The 12,094-nt window shown below is 40.4% G+C and overlaps 1 protein-coding gene and 1 long non-coding RNA gene across 11 annotated transcripts in view; both read left to right on the forward strand.

Annotated features, from left to right (window-relative positions):
- gng7 (guanine nucleotide binding protein (G protein), gamma 7) overlaps positions 1–12,094 on the forward strand; it is a 212,596-nt gene that overhangs the window by 65,773 nt on the left and 134,729 nt on the right. For 2 of the 10 annotated variants that reach the window (XM_078556074.1, XM_078556073.1), the window contains one exon: positions 10,989–11,099. The exons of the other annotated variants lie outside the window; for them this stretch is intronic. The gene's annotated coding sequence lies outside the window, so the exon portion shown is untranslated. The remainder of the gene's footprint in view (positions 1–10,988; positions 11,100–12,094) is intronic. 10 annotated transcript variants of the gene reach the window in all.
- The window catches only part of LOC144688987 (uncharacterized), a 138,722-nt gene continuing 134,729 nt past the window's right edge, over positions 8,102–12,094 (forward strand). Inside the window, exon 1 of the long non-coding RNA XR_013578529.1 lies at positions 8,102–8,230. This is a non-coding gene — a long non-coding RNA (uncharacterized LOC144688987). The remainder of the gene's footprint in view (positions 8,231–12,094) is intronic.

Here is a 12,094-nt window from a genome sequence, read left to right on the forward strand (position 1 = left end):
GTTGACAGTTGGTTTGTTTACATTTTTCAGAATGTATAGTTGCTATGCCTATCTTTCTCGCAGCTGAATCTCTTGAAAGTAACTTTCATCCCAACCCCTTCTCTAGGGTTTATCCATCAGCCCCTCTCATTGATTATTTTCTGCCATGCACAGCCTTAAGTAATGCTGAGTTTTTCCAGAGGAATGGAAGACCTCCAAACTTTCTGAACTGCAATGGGAACTGAGTCTTCAGAATCTTGTAATGTTTAGGTTGTTTACAAAGCTGTTTTTAACATTTTTAAAAAACTTTTTTTCCCTTGAGATTTTCTATTGATTTCATCCCACTACTTAGTGATTCAGCCATAGAGCATTTAAAAAAAAACTATACCTACATTAATGAGCCTTAGGCAGGTGCTCAGATTATCTCACTAGCAGCTTCACAACTTGCAAGGTGAGAGACTGGACTTTCCTCCAACTGTGTAATTTTCAAGGTGTTTGAATCTGTGTATCAAATTCAGCTGTGGGAACAAAACATACTATTGCCTCAAAGTGTGGTGTATACAGCTGCATATTTTGGTGGGTAGGGACCTCATTTAATGATGCCGAAGAGGTGGGAAAAGCCACTTCTGAATGGATGATGCAGATGATGCTGTTACTCCAAGTGTTAGAACAAACCTTAAATGAGCTTTGATAGTTGCCTGCAAATCCTAGGAGTAAAATTAATGGTGGCCAGCCCTGCAGTTTACTGTCAGAATGGTGACAGTAATGTAGTTTTACTATTTGAAACGTGGCTTTGGAAGAAAAATAGCTGACAGGCTAATGTAGATAATTTTTTGTCGTTTCAAACCTATTCCTGTACAGAGAAATTTCTGACTTGAATGAATAAAAATTGCAGACCATAACTGTGTAAAAGGACAAAGAAAACTTACACTTCTATACAAAAGCAAAATAAATACTCAGGTCAGGCAGTATCTGTGGAGAAGGGAACAGGGTTAATATTTGTTGGCTGACCTTGCAGCACAACTGGAAAATGTTGGTAATGGATGGGGACTGGTTGGGCCTCTGCTCAAGGACAAACCTGAGGGATGTTCTGCTGGGGGGTGGCTTTGTAGGGGGATTGGACACCCTTTTTGAAAAGGAGAAAGTTAGGTCTTGGAAACTTTAAAAACTGGTAGAGGGAATTGGAAGAATTGCAGATGTAGGGGAGCAGAGACTAAACAAGTGATGAAGAGGTGATGAAGATAGAAAAACTTGGTTCTGTGTGGACAAGAACAAACTGAAATGATGGGGCAGTTATGTCTGTGGATCTTGAAAAGGAGGTAAGTGTTCTGAGGTGCACTGAGAGGATGTAGGCCGTGGAGGGAAGATTTCAGGAGGCGATGAGTTCAGTCTGGGAAATGATGCCTTAATGTTTGGTGGTGGGGTCATGGTCTGAGTGAAGTATGAGGAGGTGTCAGAGTTGCCATTCAGCATCCAAAGGGTAGAGATCGGTTCCCGGAACAATAGTATCACCCTTGTTAAGAGGTTTAATAATGTTGGAGTTGGACCGAAAGATAACATGGAGTTGCAAGTTCCATGGAAGGTAGGTGAAAGTGGGAGGAGCAAAGAAGTTGAGACTGTTATCACACTGACAGTGCTCAATTGAAAATAATCTACAGAGGCTAAAGGGTGAGCTGCAAATGGAATGAGAATTCTGATGGCAAGAAAGGCTCTGCTGTGTGGGGGAGAACTCATGGCTAAAGGAATGGATGCTAAGGCGACAGGAGAAGATTCAGTGTCATGCTGAGTTTGAAATTCATTGTGGTAGTGGGTTAAGGGTATGAAACAGTGGCCTTGCTCCATGAGGTCTGATCACTTAGAGTCAGAGGGGATATTGAAAACATGGAAAAGAGTGAGATGGGGAGCGGGGTGGGGAATGAAAGGCAAGAAGGATCTGGAGGGGCACTGGTATCCCGAGAGTTGTTGAAGTATTTATACAGCACTTTTCATGACCCCAGGACGACATAAAGTGCCATTGATAAAATGCAGGAATTAATTTATGCACTGCAAGGTCTCGCAGCAATGAGATAAATGACCAGATTATTTGTGGTTGACGGAAAAATATTGACTAGGTTGCCAGAAAAATTCTTGCTGCTCTTCAAACAGTACCATGAGGACAGAGCAGCCTCAGTTTAGCATACCATTTGAGAAATAGCACCTCTGACAGTGCAACACCCCACACACACACTTAAATATCTGAAGTGAGACCCGAACACACTGACTGAGGCCTGAGTGCTGCCACTGAACTAAAGATGGCAATTAAAGGTTAAAGAAAAGAAAGGCTGAAAGTGTGTATTTTCTGCATGTGTGACCCATGTTCATCTCTGATTATTGATGAATTTGAATAATTTAGATGCTTTTCTCCCCTCTCCTGCCCTTTAAAGGAAAGGAAGAATGACTTGCATTTATAAGAGTGCTTTTCATGACCACCAGGCATCTCGAAGCGCTTTACAGCAAATGAAGTACTGTTTGAAGTGTAGTCATTGTTGTAATTCGGAACGATATTGATTTATTGCTGGGGTATAGTAGCAAATTCACGAGAGCAGCCGTTCTCTCAAAGGCTGTGCTCCCAAGTTTGTTTGCACTCATCAAGCAGGCTTGGGCACGTCCGCAGGATGAAAGACTGTCACATAACCAAATACTTTCTGTATGGTTAGGTAACCAGAGCCAGATAACCAATAGAATGCCCAAAGCTGTGCATCAAGGATGTTTGCAGGCATGACAAGAAGGCCCTAAATATCAATTATTGCACCTGGGAGTCACTAACTGACGACAAAGCAAAATGGCAACACCACCTGTGGGCTGGCATGCACCACCACGATGACTAGTGGCTACAGCGGCTTGACAATAGACGCCAATATTGAAAATAACCCACTTCGTGTGGCACTTGTGGCAGAACCTGCCTCTCGAGGATTGGCCTCTTCAGCTGTCAGTAACGGTGCACCATATGAAGGTACTCCAATTGAAATGGATTGTTTGCTGCGTGTCCATCTTTCGTAGATGGAAGGATGCTAAATGATGCTGTGCTATGGCTGCACAAATGCTGGGTGCAGTTTAGCATCTCCACCAACCAACCATGCCTTGTACCAGTTTGTATGGTGAATGTTGGCAAACTAATCCACTCCCTAGCCCAATTTAGCCTTTCCCTAATATCCACAGGAGCATTTCTCGCATGGTGAGGGCATCACTATATAACCAACAGCAACCAAAATGCTGTCTGACTCTCCATCAGATGAAAGCTCATGACCTAAAATGTTAACTCCATTGCTCTCAAATTCTCGATTTCCACAGATACTGTATGATCTGTTGAGAATTTCCGGTGTTTCTGTTTATATTTCAGATTTCCAAGTATTTTGCCTTTGCCCCAGTAACAGTGCCTCTTTGGGAGCATATAGGGTAGGGCAATAGAAAATTGCATGCATACCTTAAAAGCTTTGGATAATTGTTACATAAGAACGTAACACCTTTCATCGCAGCGAGGCTTCCTTTTACTGTAATTGTTAATTAACATCTTAAGTTTGATGTAAAGTACAGCTTTATTCCATCATTATTAATAACTAATTAATAATAGATATATTGCCTAGTAAATTGAACGTATTCTCCCAGCTGCAATGAAACATTATCTGAGCATCAGTAAAGCTTGGAATGATCTGAGCAAAATTTGTAGTGATCTTGAGCCCCTTTTTGAATGTAATACGCGGTTAAGCCTGTGTGTTAATTTTCTGCCTAGTTATCAATTTTCAGACAGGTGACCAAGCAGGAAAAAATTACGCTGGAGGTGCCAAGCAACCTAGAACAACCTTGAACATGTTGCCTTTAGAAATGAAAATGACTGAGATGCACTATACCATTGTTAACGAGTGATTGCATTCATCAAAAGGAAGATGTAGGATGGTAAAAGCAGAGGAGGCTGGACTATAGTGTAGTAAGATGGTTAGCTTGCTGACATGTACTTACCTAATTTGTATTTTTTGAAAAGCTGATATTTATCAAAATGAGTAAGTTGCTGACATTTGCAAGAAGCTTGCTGGAAATGGTGGAGAAAGTGGGGAATAAGTTACTAGTGGATAGGATATTCAAGGTTCTCACCGTGTTGATGTACTGATGATTTTTAAATTGGAGTATGTATCACAGGACAGGGAAGGAAGGTGGCACACCAGCCTGACTCATGAACTGATCCTTGTAATAAAGGCAAACAACTGGCAATGATATAGCCAAGCTCTGTTTTTACATTTTCATGTTTTAGAGATTGTGATCACTGCCAACAGTGATCAATTTGGGTGAGGGTGACCCCAACTAATTTCCATTCTCCTAGATTTGTTCAGAAATTTAGCCCAGACTCTGTTTGCCAAGTTACTCTAAATTATCAGCTCATTGCTAAGAGTTAAAACGTTGTATAAAAGCAAAACACTGCAGATGCTGTTCAGTTCAGATGAAAGGTCACCAACCCAAAACATTAATTCTGTTTCTGTCTCCACATATGCTGACAGACTTGCTAAGTGTTTCCAGCATTTTCTGTTTTTATTTCAAAAGATTGTACTTGATTGTCGCATGTACTGATGTTCGACTTTAACAAAAGCAAAACATTGCGGACGCTGGAAATGCTGATTTTTTATTTGCAGCTTTGATTAGCGATGTAACATTTCATAATTTAGAAAGACTTTGCATTTATGTAACGCCTTTCACAAATTCTAGTCATTCCAAAGCACTTTACAGCCAATTAGGGACTTTTGAAGTGTAGCCACTGTAATGTGGGAAACACAGCAACCACTTTGCACACAAGCTCCCACAAAGAGCAATATGAAAATGACCAGAATTTTTTTTCATTGATGCTGACTGAGATGAACTTTGTCCAGGAAAGTGGGATAGAATTCCCTTGCTCTTCTTTGCAATAGTGCCATGGGATCTTTAACATCCACTTGAGAGAGCAGACGGAGCTTTGGCAGCATTTCTGACAATGTAGCACTCCCTCAGTACTGCGCTGGGAGTGCCAGTCCAAATTTTTGTGCTGAAGCCTCTGCGGCGGGACTTGAACACATACCTGATTTAAGATGAGATTGCTACCAACTAAACCATGACTGTTATTGCTGTGAACACACCTAGGAGAATGGAAATCAGTTCTTACCCAAAGTATTTTCTCATTAATTGTCATTATCCTCTTCCACTAGCATGCCTGGGTCTATCTAATATTTTCTAACCTAGGCATTGAACTTAGGCTGTTCAGTTTTTAGATTCTAATAAATGTACACATACAACTTTCACCAAAACTCACTCAAAACTCAGGCAGACAGCATCCTAGGCCCAGCTAGCTTCTGTTGCTTCATCAATGACCCATCTATCATCAGGTCAGAAGTGAATCTATTTGTTGATTGCATAGTGTTCAGTTCCATTTTCGGTTCCTCATAATGAAGCAGTCCATTCTCACGCGCAGGAACAAATGGGCAGCATCTGGACTTGGCCAAAAGATGAATACTATTTGTGCTGCACAAGTGACGAGCAATGATCATCTCCAGTGTGAAAGAATCTAACCACTTCCCCATGAAAGAAAATGACATTACCATTCAAAAGTTCCCACCATCAACATTTCGAGGGGTCACTTTTCATTATGTAAATGTTGTGGCTAGTAAAGCAGGTCAGAGGTTGGGTTTTCTATGCCAAATGGCTCAGATCTGACTCTCCAAATACTCTCCCCTCTCCTACAAGGCACAAATCAGGAGTGTGATGCATTACTGTCCACTTGTCTAGATGCATGCACCTGTAACAGCATTCCAAGCTCAAGATCTTTAGGGCAAAGCCATATGTTTGATTCACACCTCATTAACTAACCTAAAAATCCACCCCCTTAACTCTTGGTGCGCTATGGTCACAGTGTGTAACATAGCAACTGTAAAAGCATCTTCAACATATTCCAAACCCATGACTTTTACCACCTAAAATGACACAGGTCTTCATCGGCACTTGGTTAAACTCCTGGAAATGATAGCATCGCAGTGGTAATGCCTTCATTACATCACATTAATTGCAGCAGTTGAAGAAGAGAGCCCACCATCGCCATTTTGAAGACTAAATGTTAGCGATGTTCACATCCCTAGAATTAATATTTTAATTCTCAAGAGATCCCTGTGTAGTCAGTGGTGGAAGGACACTGAAATTGACCTTTACGCACTCAGGGTAGGGAGAGGTGAAAATTAATCCTGATTTCTAGCACTAATCACTATCTGATGGCTATGGGAAATGCAAGGTGCACTTGTGGACATTGAATATGGCTGTGATTTTTACCCACACTGCCCTCTATCTTCTCATGGTCACTGTCTGGATGCACCTATGAAGACTAGCTACTTGTGTGCCAGGCTAAAAGGTACCTGATGCCTGTTGTGTGTGGAACGATACTTCAGAAATCAATGCCTTCGAGGGAGGAGTAGGAGAGATCAGCGGTTAAAGAAATAGAAATTTTCAACTCTTAGAAATCTAAAGGATACCTAGCTGCAAGGACTCTCTGGGAAAGTAATTTTTGTTCAAAAGGTAAAAAAAATTGCAATTATACAGGGATTTTCACAGCATAAGGACTTTCCAAAGCATTTCACAGCCAATGAAATCTTTTGAAGTTTAAACGCTGTTGGAATGTAGTTAAGTGCTGAAGTAAATTTGAACACAACAAGCACACCTGTCTTTTGCAAATCAAATCACTTTGATTTCTTGTTCCACACTTTGTTTTTGTTAATAGTAGAACTTTGTGGACTGGATATATTGGAGAGAAATAAAATCCTATAACTGATGGAACTGTGCTGTAGAAATGGAGTAAAACTAGCTTGCTGAGCTTTGGAAAGGAATTTGTGTGTATTTGTGGTTTGTAGTAACAAGGTTGTATGCAACATTAAACTATATTATCTGTGGGAAGTCGGCTGAGCCAGTTGTGACCTTTCTACACAGAAAGCATCTTGGGTGGGTTGCAGTGTAGCAGAGTATCTGGTGTTTTTGATCAGTGGTTTGTCGGAGGCAGCTTGAGCCAGCCCTCTACGGAATTAAAAACTTTCTCTGACCTTGACCCAGTAACCTGAGAGGCTTCTCAAACAGCATGTGACCTGCTGCAGGTGAGGTGGAGCCAGACAATAGAGAAACTGCCACACTACAGGAAGTGAATACAGTTAAACATTTCCCAACAATAACGCACAGCTATTGTTTATAGCTGTCTGGTCTTCAGTGCCCTTTTAATCAAATCCCCCGCCTGCCTCCTTCCCGCCCTCCACTGCCGCCAACATAACTACTGAGTTCTTTTTGTCTGCACAGTTATATAAGGGGTGTGTGCAATTCATTGGGAAAAAAAATCTAATTTATACTTGTTTGAATAAATAAACTTTAATTGTTTTAACGTTCACATGATTAAAAACTTGTTTGTTCATGTCTGAATTTTTATTCTGCTTCTCACCTTTAAGATTAATAAAACCTTAATGTTTTTACTTATTTTCTTGATTCCTTCGCTGATCCTTATTGGCTTCTAATTAGGGTACCTCCATTAAATAGTCATTATTCACTTGTAAGCCTCAGGTCAGAATTGTTAGGCTATTGGATCACAGCTAAACTCAATTGCGCTCCATGCATGTAGCACTACTGTTGAAAGCCACTGGAGTGGGAATCCTGAACAGCTTCCTTCCTAATCCAAGATGTGGAGATCAATTTAATGGGTCTATTTCCTCGCCAACTAAGATCAGCTAAAGTAGACCAGTGATCGAACCTGAGCTCTTGCTAGTTTACTGTGTGAAGCATATTCTCAGGCTTAACAGTTTACCCATTGGAATAGCCATAACAATATATTTTGCTTTTTCTTTTCCCACCTATTTCCATCATTTTTAAATCTATACCTGTAATGCCCTGTCAGTCTTTCCACCCCACCCGCACTAGAGCTGTACCTTGAGTGTCCTGCCATCCATTCTTAATTAGCACATTCTCTTAGATAATATCACCACCTTCAACATCTCTTTGTTCCTTTGTCTGTGACATCTTTTGATTATCTGGGCCTATCACTGCTGGCTTGTCCCTACAACCACCGCCCCCCCCCCACCCCCAAAACCTTAAACCAGCTTATATTTCACCCCTCTCCTAATATTACTCAGTTCTGTTGAAGGGTCATGAGGACTCGAAACGTCAACTCTTTTCTTCTCCGCCGATGCTGCCAGACCTGCTGAGTTTTTCCAGGTAATTCTGTTTTTGTTGTGTAATATATTTTGCTCACTTGAATGCATATCCCAAGCAAAATACTATATATACTTGTCTAAAAGATGAGTTTTTGAGAGCAAAGTTTTAGGCAAAAAGTAGTTGGTCAACTTATACATAAATAATATTTTTGGAGTTGAAATCATTCAGCCTCATTTTGCTTAAGCATCATGGCCAGTATATGCACTTAGTGTTGGGACTTTCACTTTATTGTTGTTTTGCGCTGGGCCAGTGGTGTGTGCATGACCCGATTGGCGAGATTTTGGAGTGGCCTTTCCCATTTTCGCTCTCGCGCGCTGTCTGCGCTTCCCTGCCTGACTCTCCCACTCATTTCCTCTCACTCGCTTCCTCATCCTGACACCCTCTCCAAGCCCTCGCTCACAGCGAGGGTTCAAGAGAGAAAGCAGCAAGTCAGACAAGAAAGTGGTGTGAGTCGGCCTGAGGGAGAGGTGGTAAGAAGAAAGGTTAGGATTTTTTTGGCTAAATGTCAGGGGTCAACTTTTACATCAGATCAACTATTACACTCAAGTATATACTGTATAAGAAACGAATGCCCCATTGTAATAAAAGACCATATCACAGTTTCAGGAGGACTGGCCTTCATACAGTTTAAATTGAATAGAGCATGAATTAATTATTTTAGTAAGGTCTGAATTGTTTCATTAGTGAACTTTTAGAAATATGAAGTTTAGGCCTTCGGTGGCATAGTTGTGCAGCACTCACTGCACGCTGCACCACTGGGCAACAGGAGATGCACTCATCCATCACTCATATCTTGCACTACTTCCAGTCTCTGTAAGAGGTGAAGAATAGAGGCTAGATGTTTCAATTCAATGATAAGGGCATAAATAATTGGAGCCTTTGTTAGCCATAAAATTTTCTTCTAAATTGCTGCAGTGTTGTCAGAAGACTGGTGTTTTATAAGCCTCTGCAAGCGAATCTCCCTATTTACTCATTCACACTAGCCACAAACTGGCCAGAAGTAGAGTTCCTACAAGACCCATGAAAAAGTTGATCTGTACAATGAACAGCGGAAGTCAGACCTATGTTTCCAAATGCAGGCTAACACAGCAAGAGGATTTTGATTTTCTGTCAGCTGCACTTTGCATTGTAAAAGTTCCTATAGTGGCATTGGTGAAGCAGGTTTGTAGGACTAGGCATGAACCACCAAGGACACTTCAGTGTTACACTATTTCTATCACAGTTCTATTGAGTTAAAGATTATCACTTCATTTCATTTTACCTACCTCCTAGTTTGAAGGTTGCCCTCCAAGATCAGCACGGCTGTCTGTTGCATCTCCAATGGCAGTAATTTCCCCTTCCCTTATCTAGCTCACTGCTAAGGAAATCTTAGGAACATCTCTGGGACACAGTTGGGGAAATCATTTTCTGGGACGTAAAGGAAATTTCATTCTCCTTTACCCCAATCCCTTCCTCAGCTACTCTAACCGTTAATGCCATCTACCTTTCCCACAGAAAACTCTTCTTGCACCTTTTTTGTCAGTATCTCCTTTCAGGCGTTTCCCACTGGCAAGCCCACTCCTTAGTTCTTCCCCTGCAAGCCCTTTCTGGTTCTTTCGGAACGCAACCACTATCCTAACATGGTATGTTGCATTCCCTAGTATAGCTGCACATAATTCATATATCAGTGGGCTTTGTATCCACAGCATAAAATAGTGCATCAAATGACTTACTGTAACCAATCCAGTGCTTCTACTGCAAGGTAATACAAAACCAAATAAAATGTTGGAAATACTTAGCAGGCCTAGCAGCATCTGTGGGGAGAGAAGGAGTTAACGTTTCAGATCTAGGCTGACCTTTCATCAGAACTGGGAAAAGTTAGAAACGTAATAGGTTTTGAACAAGTGAAAGGGGTGAATGTGAGTGGGACAAAAGATTTAGGTCTGTGAAACGGTTGAGGGCAGTAGATCACTGCAGCAGGCCAAGGACAAAGGTCAGAGTGGGAGAAAGATAGAGAATTAAAGTGACGGACAATTGGAAGCTCAGGGTCATCTTGCGGACTAAACAGATGTTGCACAAAGCGGCCATCCTGTCCTTCACCCTATCATGGACCTTTCCTTTAATCATTTTCCCCACCCTCTGCCTTTCGCTTGCTCAAAACTTATTACATTTGTTTTTCTAGTGCTGACGAAAGGTCACTGTCCTGAAGTGTTAACTCTGTTTCTTTCTCCACTGATGCTGCCCGATCTGAGTATTCCGAGCATTTCCTGTCTTTTTTTATTTGATTTCCAGCATCTGAAGTATTTTGTTTTTGTATAGAAAACCAATTTCTTTGGCATCCACATAACTGTGTGGTATAATTGTCCACAGGATTTCATAAGCACTTTTTCTCTCAAATGTTTCTGCAGTTTGCAAAGATATAATAGTTCATAATTGTGCAGACTTTTTGATTGGGCAATTTAGAGTAAGAAATTGTGTGTGTGTATATAACTATCAAAATGCTTTGGATGCTGACTTTGGTTTGGCTGTAGTAGCGCACTTCTAAAATTAAATTTTAAAAGCTGAAATAGCTGTTAAAAAAAAATGAGCTAACATATCTGCAGAATATTGGTGTATGACAGTGAACTACTTCTCAATTATAGTCATTGTTATGTATGCAAACATAGCAACTAATTGCAAACAGCAAATGAGATGATTAGCTAGATAATTTTTGTTGGTGTTTGCTGATAAATGTTCATGGCACAGAACTTTTTCACGTTTTTTTGAATACACAACTTTTTTTGCACCCTTCTAAACAGATGAATCAGACTTCTGTTTAACATCTTGGGGAATGCTGCATTGCTATTTCAAGTGCTGCTGGATTATGTGCTCAAATACTGGAATGGGGTCTTGAATTCAGCCTAACTCAGGTCAGAGTGCGACCAGCTGGTACAGGATTGATACAATAATTCGTTATTTATTTATTTATTTTCTATATTTTCACATAATGACAAATAAATATGTTTCCTATTGGACCTGAGAGTAGCACTTTGTGACTTTGCTTCAATCCCAGCCTAGAGGAGGTGCAAGAAGTTTAGTGTGAGGTTGTCTGATTATTACCTCCTCTCCCTTCCTGGTTTTGAGTAGTAGTCTTTTCCAGTGTTCTATTAGTGGGCCATTTGGTAACCAATAAGAGGTTGACCCTTGATTTTCATATTGGTTTACTATTTTTGTACAGTTTTTAAAATCTTAATTTTCATTCTATTTGAGGGTTAAGAGAGACAGAGTGGTTGAGGAATTGCCATCATTTATAAGGAAATTCTGAAGCTGAGGAAGATACAGGACTATGCGTGCAAGGCAGTGGGAGTAATTTTTTTGGTTGCTTTGGAAAAGAGCCACTATAGATGCAGTGGGCTGAATGGGCTTTTAAGCTGTAAATTGCTATGGTTTTGAGTTTCATAACCAAATTCTGGTTGGATAATTTTCTCCTCAATTTGTCATTATCCTCTTTAAAATCTTTTAATTTTCTTATTTTTGAGGTGAATTAATACTTGGGTTTAACTCTCAAGTTTGATCGTTTTGCAGGTGTTTTATTTTCTCCATTTCTGATGGTGACTTGTGAAAACAGCTGGACAGGAATGTACACAACTGCAAAGGGTAACCATAATGTCAAAACCCTTAATTACAGTAAGGTCTGTGTGCTTCTCCTGTAGATGTATGAATCATTCACCAAGTTATCTTTTTTCATTTGGGTAATTCCTAGTTTTGAAATGATCAGGTTATAACCTTAAAATAAAATAAAATAACAACCTTAAAAATTCAATGTTCTAGACTGGTGAGATTTTGACCACCAAAAAAATAGTTCAGAGGAGAGTTGAGAGGCATATTTTTACCCAGAACAGAAACTCTCAAATGGTGCCTTTTC

Source organism: Cetorhinus maximus, chromosome 13 (assembly GCF_964194155.1).
Source record: "Cetorhinus maximus chromosome 13, sCetMax3.hap1.1, whole genome shotgun sequence".
Taxonomy (NCBI): Eukaryota; Metazoa; Chordata; class Chondrichthyes; order Lamniformes; family Cetorhinidae; genus Cetorhinus; species Cetorhinus maximus.